At 39.7% G+C, this 11,685-nt stretch overlaps 1 protein-coding gene across 3 annotated transcripts in view; it reads left to right on the top strand.

Annotated features, from left to right (window-relative positions):
* The first annotated feature begins 338 nt into the window (after positions 1 to 338).
* FBXO34 (F-box protein 34) overlaps positions 339 to 11,685 on the top strand; it is an 86,242-nt gene continuing 74,895 nt past the window's right edge. Inside the window, exon 1 of one of the 3 annotated variants that reach the window (XM_014529246.1) lies at positions 339 to 401. The gene's annotated coding sequence lies outside the window, so the exon portion shown is untranslated. Of the gene's footprint in view, positions 402 to 1,545; positions 1,602 to 11,685 lie in introns of those variants that run through there. The other 2 variants (XM_005881293.2, XM_014529244.1) reach the window with 2 other exon arrangements.

Raw genomic sequence — 11,685 nt, 5'->3', positions numbered from 1 at the left:
GTCATCATGGTGCTGTGGGTCCGCGCGCCTGTGACGTCCGGGAGGGGGCCTGTGATGTCACCGCAGGCCCTTGGCCGGGACCTTGGCGCGGGAGGGCCGGGGGGTTGCGGAGGGGAGAGAGGAAGTTCCGTCTCCTGTGGCCGGGAATCGCCGTGGATTTGAATCGAAAGTTGTTCGACACCAGCATTTTCCAGTTTTAATGTATCATGGTGCTGTGGGTCCGCGCGCCTGTGACGTCCGGGAGGGGGCCTGTGATGTCACCGCAGGCCCTTGGCCGGGACCTTGGCGCGGGAGGGCCGGGGGGTTGCGGAGGGGAGAGAGGAAGTTCCGTCTCCTGTGGCCGGGAATCGCCGTGGATTTGAATCGAAAGTTGTTCGACACCAGCATTTTCCAGTTTTAATGTAAGAGTTGTCAAGTTCCTTAACTTCAGTATCAGGCACATTTGATTTAGAGACAGCTTCCTCACAAGGACTTGTGGGGGTGTGGGGCTGGGGTGTTTAATGTAAATGCCTCCCAGGAATCTAAACTCATAGTTTGGTGGTTTGTGGATAGGAATTGTGGGGGGAAATAGAACTGATTTGAGTGCTGGTGATGCAGTTGCCTTACTCTTTTTTGCTAGACAGTTTGGACATCATCTATCTGCTAGTTCTCATTTTTGTTAGACTTAGAGAATGGCCTGGAAGAGGGAGAGCAGATCTTTTTATTACTGTTTTTTATTTCTGACATTGATCTTTATTGTTGAAAGTAATACAGATGTACCATTCCCGGCCTCCCCGCCCATTGACCCCTCCCAGCCGGCCCTGACCCATCGCCCTGGGCTTTCACAACACTATTGTCTGTGTCCTTGGATTATGCATATATGCGTCTAAATTCTTTGGTTAATCTCTTCCCACCAGCCCACCCCCGCCTTCCCTCTGAAATTCGTCAGTCTGTTACATGTTTCTATGTCTCGGGATCTACATTGTTCATCAGTTTATTTTGTTCTTTAGATTCCACATATGAGTGAGATCATGTGATACTTGTCTTTCTCTGACTGGTTTATTTTGCTTGAGAGTAGGTCTTAAGTGAACTTTTCCTATTGTAAGGAGGAGCGTGTTTGAATTAATCCATTATTCTTAGATAATAATTACCTGAAGATTTAATTCATCCAGCTTGTCCCTGCCCCATGCTACCATGGATAATTGAGGGTTTTCTCTGGTTAGAGCTCAGCAACAAGCCTTTTTCTTGCTTTCTTACTAAGGCTGGGCCATAACAATATACATAATAATATCCCCGGACTGCTTGTCTGGATGTGTAACTTTTTGTCAGTGGTGCTTGCAAATATGAAACCATAGAATTTTTTTTTAAAGTTTCTTGGTTTTCTTCCAGAGCTTTCAAAAGAGATCAGAGTGGAAGAGAGGCTAGTCATTTGCCATTACTGACTCACTCCAGGTTCAGCTTATCAATACTTTCATCCTGTCTTCCTCTCTGTAGAATCATTTACTGGAATCTAGTTTGAAAGGTAGATGGTTTAAAATTAAAGCATAATTACAATTTCGTGTTTTCAATAGGAAGCTTGGATAGGAATCCTCAATCCTTTTTCACTGACCTTGACTTGTAAGGTAGGTTTTTTTGTTGTTGTGGTTAATACTCTTTCCAGGCTCTTTATAAATTATTGACAATGTATTGTCTCTCTGGATTTTGCACCAACATATAGGGGAAAGTTATGCTATACCTATTAACTAAGGAAATGAGAACAAAATTTTACCCTTATTAATTACTATTAGATTTGACTGGAAGTTCACAAAACAAAGCTTTCTTGTAAATCTCATTTTGATCTTCACCATACCTTGGAAATTCAGCAGCACTGTGTGTACTCCTGAGAGTTGTTAATTTTTTTTTTTTTTTTAAGAAATTGGGAATTGTATGGTGACAATGCTGAGCAAAGGTTCTAAAGACAGTATTTGTTTGAATCCTCGGGACTGATAGGTACTGATGATATTGAGGGTATTAATCAATCTATTATGATGAAAGGATCATGGCAAGATATAATGAAATTGAAAGAGGTACAAAAAGAACCCTTGCATGTGTCTTTTCTGGGTGGCCTTTCTGGGCCAGGCTACATGGCTCTGTAAATTAAGTGTACTGGTGTAAATGGGAAGGGGCGAAGTCAAGCTAAATGCGAGTTGAAAGGTAAATAAATGATGATAATAAAATAGCTCCTCCTTGGCAGTGCATTTCAAATAGAGGGGGAAAATGCACTGCCAAGGAAGAGAAACTTTTATTTTTCCTCATGGAAAATGAGTTAATAGGTAGAGAATGAATGTCTGTGTATTCTATGTGACTGAGGAACAATGACAGTAATAAAAAAAAAAAGCCAGGTTATGCATATAGTTGCATAACTATTTAACAAGTCATAATTCTTCTGAAACATTTTTCCAAAGGATGCTTTTCACCCAGGCCTTGCTGTTTTAGGTCTATGAAGCAGCTTTTACTTATAAATGGAAATTTATTTAGGATCGGGCTTATTATTATTTTAAAATATTTTGTCTATCCAGATTACAGCATTTGAAGGGACTAAATCAATTAGTCATTAGGGATATAGCGTTTTTCTGATAGATAAAAACAAACATCATGAAGAATGAAGTGCTAAATTTTAGAAATTCTTTAGGATATGTTTATTGGATCAATTCTATTAACATGTAGAATTGAAATTCTTATACAAACTTTCTACTTTATTTTCTAAGTTTAAAATTTATGCTAAGCCCGTTTAATATGGTTTTGATATTCTAGTAAACATATTAACAACAACAATTAACTTGTTTTAATATTTTTGGGGTAGAGAATGTACTAATCGTTAGAGACATCATTTGGTGTTATCTTCCAAAATTTGCAGCTGTTCAGAAACAGATACTTGAGGGAAGCTACTATGGTATAATGAATGCCTTCCTTGTTAGGTTATGTGTGACAAAGGCAAAATTCAACAAGTGCATAATCTGCAGTCCTTTGGAAACAACAACAAAAAGAATAGATTAGCTCCAAATGCATTTAGGTCATTTGGAAATTGAATTCCTGTCAATCCTTATCTTTGCATAATTTATCTTCTCCTTTAGTTCATACTTATGGTATTTTGAAGCTGATGAACTTACTGTGTTTTCTGGGAAAGTATTAATGATTAAAATGTAGGTGTTTCCTAGTGATAGTTCAGTTTATCAAACTTAAATTTCCAGCTGCATCTTCTACTTAGCTCCACTGAAGAGGCTCCAGATCTTTTCTTTGAAAATCTTTACCTTCAGAATCCTAGCACATACATTTACTATCCTCAATACAATGTAGGTATAAATGTGAAACTAAGCTACATATGTGTTTTATATTATCAGGCATGGGGTTCATTCATCTAACAAACATTTTTTGAGTACCTCTATGCCAGGTACAATTCACTCAGGTGAATTGTCCTTACTGCAAGGACATTTTGTTTTAACATTCCTTTGCTATGGAGGACCATGATTCTAAGGGCCCAGAATTGGACCAAGAGGATAAACCAGTAATGTTATACCAGGTTGGCCAGAGGTCTTGTCTAAAGGCTGGTTTAAGGATGTATTAAAAGCTCAGGTAAAAAGAATGGCTAGCAGATTATCAAAGGGTCTAGAATCCATGGATTTGAATAATCCTAGAATAAATGGAGTTTGAGTGAGCTCTTTCTTTGAGGCAAGAATAAGCACTTAAGATCCATGGATTTGAATAATCCTAGAATAAATGGAGTTTAAGTGAGTGAGCTCTTTCTTTGAGGCAAGAATAAGCCAGACTAGTCTATATATGCAGTCTAAAATTGGAGGTAGAGAGAAGAGGAACAGTCTAGACATCCCAATCTCAGAGGCATGTTATATACCTTCTTTGTTGTCAGTCCTTTTCTTTAATTGACAAACTTCTGATATATGTGAGCCTCTCACAGCCTTCATTTCCACTATTTGCTTTCTTTCCTTAACATTTTATAATGAAAACCTTCATAGAAGAGTTGCAAGAATTGTTTGTATATTGAATACCTAAATACCCACAACCTAGATTCTGCAATTCATATTTTATAGAATTTGCTTTTCTGTATCCATTCTATCTTCCCTCTCTTCTTCTATCCACTCATTAATGCATCTCATTTTTGTTATATTTCAAAGTAAGTATACTTTACCCCTGTATGCCTATCATGAACTATTTGTTTACTAGTTTTTTAGGTAAAATTTATATACTGCAGTAAATACAGGTCTTATGGGAAGCATTCCCTTAGGTGGGATAAGTTCATACATCTATGTAACCCATAACCTTGTCATGCTATAGGACCATTACCATTACTATAGAAAGTTCCTTCATGCACGTCCAAGTCATTTTAACTTTTTAATCTCCTGCAATCTCACTTCCACCAGTATCTTCTGAAACTACCTGTTCAAAGAGCCTGCTTTGTTAGCACATTTGGGTGACATTTTGTTAGGTAATCAGAATATAAAGACATCAAGAACACAGGCCCTGTTCTTTCTCTCTCTGTCTCTCTCTCTCTCTCTTGTTACTCCTCACCCAAGGATATTTTTCCCACTGATTTATAGAGAGAGTGGGAGGGAGGGAGGGGGAAAGAGAGAAAAGCTGTAGCCAATTTGGCTCAGTGGATAGAGCGTTGACCTGTGGACCAAAGGGTCTCGGGTTCGATTCCTGTTAAGGGCATGAACCTTGGTTGCAGGCTCATCCCTGGTCCAGGCCCTGTTTGGGGCACATGCAGGAGGCAACCAATTGATATGTTTCTCTCACATCAATGTTTCTGTCTTTTCCTCTCCCATTCTTCCTAAAAATTCAATGGAACCTGCAACCAAGGTATGTGTCCTTGACTAAGAATCGAACTTGGGACCCTTCAGTGCACGGGGCAATGCTCTAACCCAGCGGTTCTCAACCTGTGGGTTGCGACCATAGGAAAACACATAGCATATCAGATATTTACATTGCGATTCATAACGGTAGCAAAATTACAGTTATGAAGTAGCAACGAAAATAATTTTATGGTTGGGGGGTCACCACAACATGAGGAACTGTATTAAAAGGTCGCGGCATTAGGAAGGTTGAGAACCACTATCACTGAGAAACACAGGCCGGGGTGGCCTGCTCTCTTTAAGCTTATAATTTAGTTTGGGTTTTAGTTTAGGTATTGCCAGAGAAAGCTTCCTAGGTGTGGGTCTTGAATTGGGCCTTTATTTTAGGTCCAGATTTATTTATTTTTAATGGACTGTGATTAGAAGTTATAATATAAAGGAACAGTTGTAACAAAGGTGGTTGGGACCCAGTTTTGGAAGGAGTTTGAGCATTATCTGTACCCATGACAATTTAAAATTTTTTTATTGATTTGAGAGAGAGAGAGGAAGTGGGAGGGAGGGAGAGAGAAGAAGGAAAGATCATATGCATTCATTGGTTGATTGATTCTTATATGTACTCTGACTGGGGATCAAACCCGAAACCTTGATGTATGGGAACAATGCTCTAACCAACTGAGCTGCTTTTTGAGGAGGAGAGTATAATGTGAAAAACTGATCTTTCAGTTAAATTCTTATCCTCTTGTCATCTTTGGGATTTATTTGTATAGAAGACCTCTTCATCTTTTGAATTCTCTTCTCTCAGTTCTTTGCCTCTGATTTCTTCTGATTTCTCAGCTTTGCTGATAATTCTTACAGATCCAAACTATTGAAAGCTTTGTTCTTTACTCTGTGGTATTTCTTGTAATCTTGCCTTACCTCTTAGGGCTTCTCCATTTTAATTCTTTCCAGGTTATGCCTACATCTGTGTCCATAAGCTGTTAACTCTTGTTAGGTTTCTAACTGTTAATAAAATGCTTCTCTTTGTATATCCCTATTTACTTTAGCAAGAGCATTTGCTCTAAGTAGTTGTAGCAAATGGGATTTATTGGGAAAGGAAGATATGTAAACTTTCAGTTGACTGAATGGACAGTTTAGACTAAGTTTCTTGGAACAAGAAAGATACTGCAGAACTTGCCTACTGCCACCATGGACCATGTTGTTGAATCAGAATGCTGCTGCCACCATACTTAGGCAGAAGTTTAACTTCCATAGACAGAATCATCATTATATACTACTTTCTGTCCTCCATTGGCCACATTTATGTCATATGTAAAACCTCAGCTTCAAGGGCATCTGGAAATTGTAGTTTTTAGTTGTCCATCCTCTATGACAGGAAGTCCTTATGAGAATAGATTGGAGTAAGTACTGAGTGAATATTCAGTACACTCAGTTTGTGAAAACTAAACTAATTTTCCTCAGACTCCCTCAATGTGACAAGTTAAACCTTTTATAATTTTGCTGTTTCAAAGCATAGACTTAGGTATTATTCTAGTTTCTTAACACATTGCGGATGGATCACGAGAATTTGCCAGCTTTGTTTAGTTCCACTTCATATTACACAGTGTTTTTCAAAGTATCATACTTTAAAAAGATATTAGCTTGTAAGAACATGTAATAAATAACTTCAAAATGCAATGGGTATTTAATTTTAAAGTGTGCCTTTAACATTTATGTAAAATGTTTTTTTGTACTCGTTCAATAGAAACTTATCTGGCCACTGGGTAAAGCTAGCAGTAAAACTACTGGTCCACAATGTGTTAAGATAGAAACTACTGAAATCAACTGTACCATTTAGATTTTTTATATTGTGATAACAAAAAACCCAACTCAATTTACTGGCTGAAAAGTCCAAAGGTGAAGCTTGATCCACTTGAACTTATGTGATCAGAACCTCATCTTCCTCGAAGTCTGCTTCCATGGTGTTTTGTGGTTAGAGCATGTTTGACTGCAGCTCAAGCCCCACATCCTCATGCCATGAATTTCAGAGGAGGGGAAGAAGAGTGCTTCTATAGAAGCTGTAGGGCAGGCCTCTTGTTTTTTTGCTCCAGAGACCCCTTTGGCTTATAGGACCCCCATTCTGAGTTATATTTTTAAAAATGAAATACACAGAACTACAAAGAAAACAGTTATATTAAAAATATATTTGGCTTTCCATCGAGATAGCGGTGTACGTAAATGTGGTACTTGTGTCCTCCCACAACTGCATCGAAATTACAACTAATCTACAGAACAACCATCATTCAGAATTGTCTGAAATCTAGATGAACAGAAGACCTACCACTAAGGATGTAAAGAAGAAGCCACATTGGACATTCCTCGTAGCAATACTTTTAAAAAAATATATATCTTCTCAACAAGGGAAACAAAAGGAAAAAAAATGGGACTGCATCAAACTAAAAAGTTTTTGCACAGCAAAGAAAACCATCAACAGAATGAAAAGATAACCCACTGAATGGGTGCACAAGTGTTGGCAAGGATGTGGAGAAAAGGGAACCCTCATGCATTGTTGATGGAAATGCAGATTGGTTCAGTTATGGTGGAAAGCAGTATGGAGTTACCTCAAAAAATTAAAAATGGAACTGTCTTACAGAAAATTCTATTTCTGGGAATTTTCCTCAAGAAACTGAAACTCTAATTTGAAAGAATACATGCACCCCTATGTTCATTGTAGCGTTATTTACAATAGCTGAGATTTGGAAGCAGCCCAAGTGTACATCAGTAGAAGAGTGGATAAAACAGCTATGGTACATATACACAGTGGAATACTACTCGGCCATAAAAATGCAGGATATTTTACCCTTTATGACAGCATGGATGGACCTGCAGAACATTATGCTAAGTGAAATAAGCCAGTCAGAGGAAGGCAAGCACCATATGATTTCACTCATGTGGAATTTAATGAACAAACAACTAACAAGCAAAATAGAGACAGACTCATAGATAGCAGTCAGACAGCTCTTGTGGAGTGGGGCACTGGGGAAGGTGGGTGGAGGAATAGCAAAAAAGAAAAAAAACTCATGGACATGGAATATGGTGTGGTGATTGTGGAGGGGGGGGTGGGTGGAGGTGGAAGAGGGAACGGGGGATAAATGGTGATGAGAAAATAAGGGTTTTTAGAAAGGAATAAAAATTGAAGAAGCCACATTGAAACTGGTATGGAGTGGGGAGCAGGGGGGCGGGGCATGGAACAGGCTGGTCCAACACCCTTTGTGGTAGATAAAAACCAGGAGGAATATCTTGGCTGCGGAGGTCCCTTGTGAGTAGCAAAGGGTCCTAATCCCACACCAGGTTCCCCAGCCCAGAGTTCTAGTGCCAGGAAAAGAAGTCCCCATAACTTCTGGCTGTAAAATCCAGCAGGGATTGTGGCTGAGTGAAATGGCAAGCTGCTGGAGTCCCAGACAGTTTTAAAGGGTCTGAGCACAAACTTACTTGGGCTCACTCCCTCTGAGTTCCAGCACTGGGACAACATGTCAGAAGGCTTTGGGGACATATGGAGAAGAACTGTCTGGTATCAGAGCGAGAGCTGGAGGGGCAGTTTTTCTCTCAGACAGAAGTGTTGGCAGAGGCCATTGTTCCTTTTGAGCCCTTCCCCCACAGAGCTAGCAGGCAGGTACCATATCTGAGTCTCAATCTGCCTATCACTGTTGGCCCTACACTGGTGATTCCCTGAGACCCCCACCCAGTTTGTGGGCCCATCCAAGTCATTTCCAGTGGCTTTTCCATATGAATGGCTCATGCTTCAGATTTTCCTAAATTCTCTTAAACAAGCAGCACCTGGCCTCAGTGTGCTCTGTACCTCTCACTAAGTGGTCAGAGGCCCAGTATTAGTGGCAGCCCCCTGGGTTGGAAGCTTTGCTTTACCTGGGCACCTCCAAGCCCAGCCTAAGTGGCGGGCATCTGCAGCTTGCTTTCTAACTCATGCTAGGTGGCCCCAGGCAAAACAGGGTTGTGGCTGACCTTAAAAAAGGACATGGAGTCCTAACCGGTTTGGCTCAGTGGATACAGCATCAGCCTGCGGACTCAAGGGTCCCAGGTTCGATTCCGGTCAAGGGCATGTACCTTGGTTGCGGGCACATCCCCAGTAGGGAGTGTGCAGGAAGGCAGCTGATCGATGTTTCTAACTCTCTATCCCTCTCCCTGCCTCTCTGTAAAAAATCAATAAAATATATATTAAAAAAAATAAAAAGATAAAAATAAAAAGGGACATGGAAACCATAAAAATGAGCCAGTCAGAAATGAAGGCTACACTAACAAATTAATATTTTATAGGGAATCAAGAGTAGAATAGCTGAGGCCAAGAATCAAATTGGCGATTTGGAATATAAGGAAACAAAAAACGCACAATGAGAAGAGCAAAAAGGAAAAAGAATCCAAAAGAGGATAGTGTAAGGAGCTTCTGAGACAACTTCAAGTGTACCAGCATTCATATTATGGGAGTACCAGAAGGAGAAGAGAGAGAACAAGAAATTGAAAATCTATTTGAAAAGTAATTACAGAAAACTTCCCAACAAGTCCAGGAAGTGCAGAGAGTTCCAAACAACATGAACCCAACAGGCCCACACCAAGACAATCATTTAGAATTGAAGGACAGATAAAGAGCTTCCCAGACAAGAAAAAGTTAAAGGAGTTTATCACTATCAAACCAGTATTACATTAAATGTAGGGTCTTTTTTAAAGAAGAATAAAGAAGATAAAAAATTTGAACAATAAAATGACAATAAATACATACCTATAAACAATTGAATCTAAAAAAATAAATGGCCAAACAGGACAGAAACAGACTCATAGATACAGAAAATATTTTGATGGTTGCCAGATGGGAGGGGGGGTTGGGGTGGGTGAAAAAGTTGAAGGGATTAAGAAGTACAAATTGGTAGTTAAAGAATAGTCATGGGAATATAGTCAATAATATTCTAAAAACTATGTATGGTGTCAGATGGTACACGATTTATTGGGATGATCACTTAGTAAATTACATAATTACTGGAGTATACACCTGAAACTAATGTAATATTGTATGTCAACTATAATTGAAAAATAAAAAATGATTTTAAAAAATCCCAATCCACACACTGATATAATACAAAGGATCAGATTGTCAGATCAATCATGAATTAGAACTCTTGCCCAGTGTCAGGCTTCACTAGTAATTCCTAGGATAGGCAATCAAGAAGCAGATCTGGGACATGGAGGATGGCTCCTGCTGTGTGACGTGATTTCCCATGATCTTATCATGGTTGACCTCTTCTGAGCCAGCAAGTTGCATGTCTATTACAGGAAGAAAGTACCTGAGGGCCATCCTCAACTATATGGTTTTTCTTCTTTGACTTATTAGTATACAAAATATTTGAGTAAATTCCTAATGATTGAGCTATCTTTGATTTGTCATGGTATTTACCATTTTTAGGTGTTTTGAAATTTTTAATAAAAAAAATTCTAAATTTATAGTAAAAAAAAAGAAAAATAATATATAGTTAACCAAATTATTTTTTAAATTATAAGGTTAATATGTGCTTCTTTGTTAAATAATATTTTAGTCCAAATAATATTAAATATTCTTTATTAAATAATAAATTAGTCCAAATAAGTCTAATAAATTCCAAGTAGTGATGAACATTGTTTGGAGGTGTAACCGAAGATCATGTGATAGGAAAATATCTGATTTCTACTTGTGACAGTGACAGATATTGTTAATATTGTGGTCTGGTGACTGAATTCACAATGGAGGGAAATGCTGAATTTCAGTTGGAGGTTAGTAAAGATATGAATTTTCCCCTTCACCTGAATTTATAGATGCCCAGAATCCTATACCTAAACCCCTTGTGGGGAGTCTGTGAGCCACAGCTTAAGAACCGCTGTTGGAAGATAGTTTATCTCCCCAGAAGCCCCAGCAAATGTCTTGTATCTCATTGACTTTGGATAACATTTCTGACATTTTTGAACCAGTCACTGAGAATATGGATATCTATTTGGTTTAGCCAGCATGGGCCTACCCCTGGAGCTGGGGATGGGGTCATTGCTACCTAAGCAGCTTGTTGGGAGAGGAGTGAATTCTCATCCAGGGGTTACTGGATGCTGAGTAGCAAATAGTAGCTGTCCATTATGTCATACTTAGTTAGTCCCCTCTCCTTTGCACTCATAGTTAACCAATTATTATAAGTTTTAGTGAATCTTTTACTTGGATTTGTCCTTTCCTGATCAGTCACTCTGGTAACATCCTAGGCCTCCAATATGGAGTATGTGTGATAGTCCATTGGGTTGCAAAAAGAAAAATATTAGAACTTCTATTTATTTTTCTCATCCTTTTAGTATTTACTTTTGCTTATGTTTATTCTCTTTGTAAAATATAGTAGTACTAGAGGCCCAGTGCATGAAATTCATGCACTGGGGGGGGGGGGGAATCCCTCAGCCCAGCGTGTGCCCTCTTGGAGCCCTCAGGGGATGTCCAACTGCTGCGGAGGTGGGAGAGGCTGCCCTCGCCAGCCATAAGTCCAGCTTCTGGCTGAGCAGCACTCCCCCTGAGGGAGCGCACTGACCACCAGGGGGCAGCTCCTGCATTGAGTGTCTGCCCCCTGGTGGTTAGTGCATGTCATAGCAACTGTTCGTTCTGCCATTTGGTCAGTTTGCATATTAGCCTTTTATTATATAGGACTAGAGGCCCGGTGCACAAAAATTTGTGCACTCAGGGGGGAGGGGGTTCCCTCAGCCCGGCCTGTGCCCTCTCGCAGTCTGGGACCCCTTGGGAGATAACGACCTGCTGGCTTAGGCCTGCTCCTGGGTGGCAGAGGGCAGGCCCAATCCCTAGGTGCAGCCCCTGGTC

This window comes from Myotis brandtii, unplaced genomic scaffold, assembly GCF_000412655.1.
Source record: "Myotis brandtii unplaced genomic scaffold, ASM41265v1 scaffold675, whole genome shotgun sequence".
NCBI classification, from domain to species: Eukaryota; Metazoa; Chordata; class Mammalia; order Chiroptera; family Vespertilionidae; genus Myotis; species Myotis brandtii.
Note: the sequence above shows the minus strand (reverse complement) of the source record. Positions and strands in the feature narration are given on the sequence as shown.